This window comes from Branchiostoma floridae, chromosome 19, assembly GCF_000003815.2.
Source record: "Branchiostoma floridae strain S238N-H82 chromosome 19, Bfl_VNyyK, whole genome shotgun sequence".
In the NCBI taxonomy this organism is placed as follows: Eukaryota; Metazoa; Chordata; class Leptocardii; order Amphioxiformes; family Branchiostomatidae; genus Branchiostoma; species Branchiostoma floridae.
The window spans coordinates 1,158,330-1,159,506 of record NC_049997.1 but is presented as its reverse complement, the minus strand read 5'-3'; the positions used below and the strand labels follow the sequence as shown (position 1 = coordinate 1,159,506).

Sequence of the window (1,177 nt, the reverse complement as noted above, 5' to 3'; positions counted from 1 at the left end):
GATGGCATTTTCCAGATTTTTGCATGTCAGCAATGTGGAAATTGGCCAAGTTCAGGACCGGATCACCGCCAAATGCTTTAACGCAACGAATAATGGAAAAGGATCTTGTTAGAATGATGTCTAGGCTTGTACGAAATAGGTGTGACGTTGATGTACATTCAGTCCATGGGCAGCCTCAGAACAATACCATGTTAACAGGTATCAAAAACGTAATTTTTGCCCAACTTTGAGGAGCATTAAGTCTCAAAGTGGTAAATATTTTTGCTTGAAATTTCAGGTATAGATACATGTAATAGCTGTTAAATGAATATTTGCAAAGTTTGGGTTCTTATTTTGTTAGCATGTGGTTGCTACCAAAAGTAGGTCACTTTCCGTGATTTTGAAAAAAAATTGATTTTTTGCTAACTTTGACGTACGAAATGTGAAAAACCAAGATGTTTCTTTGGTTCATATTTCTGTCAAATGCTTGCATGCTTGTTTAAGTTTGTATGTATTTCCTCAGCCGTATGGCTGTCCCAGAAATTAGGGCATTTTTACACCTATCCTCAGATTTAGATTTTGGGCCGTCTTTAAGGTCTTAAAAGTAAATTCTATGTCTGACTCCACTTTTTATGAGATAAAGACCTTAGTATTGTCTATTGATTGAATGGTTTTGAAGTCTGGGGTCTTGTTTCATTGCCGTGTAGTAGTCTCTGGCCAGAACACATTGGTCATTCTGATACGTGTCCCTAAAATTGGATTTTGTGCCGTCTTTGAAGTGATGCAAACACCAAAAGTAAATTCTATTTCTGACTCCACTTTTAATCAGATAAAGACCTTAGTATTGTCTGATGAATGAATGGTTTTAAAGTCTGGGGTCATTTTTCATTGCCGTGTAGTTGTCTCTGAAAGTAGGTCATTCTGATACGTGTCCCTAAAATTGGATTTTGGGCCGTCTTTGAAGTGATGCAAACACCAAAAGTAAATTCTATTTCTGATTCCACTTTTTATCAGATTAAGACCTTAGTATCGTCTGTTGAATGAATGGTTTTAAAGTCTGGGGTTTGCTTCATTGCCGTGTAGTTGTCTCTGAAAGTAGGTCATTCTGACACCTGTCCCTGAGGTATTCATTTAACTTAGCCGCAAAGGCGGATTTGTGTCGGTGGTCCGATTGAAACATCTAGTCAAAATGGTCACA

At 37.6% G+C, this 1,177-nt stretch overlaps 1 protein-coding gene across 1 annotated transcript in view; it reads right to left on the bottom strand.

Annotated features, from left to right (window-relative positions):
- LOC118407056 (protein FAM193B-like) overlaps positions 1–1,177 on the bottom strand; it is an 8,851-nt gene that overhangs the window by 6,657 nt on the left and 1,017 nt on the right. The gene's annotated exons all lie outside the window — the stretch shown is intronic.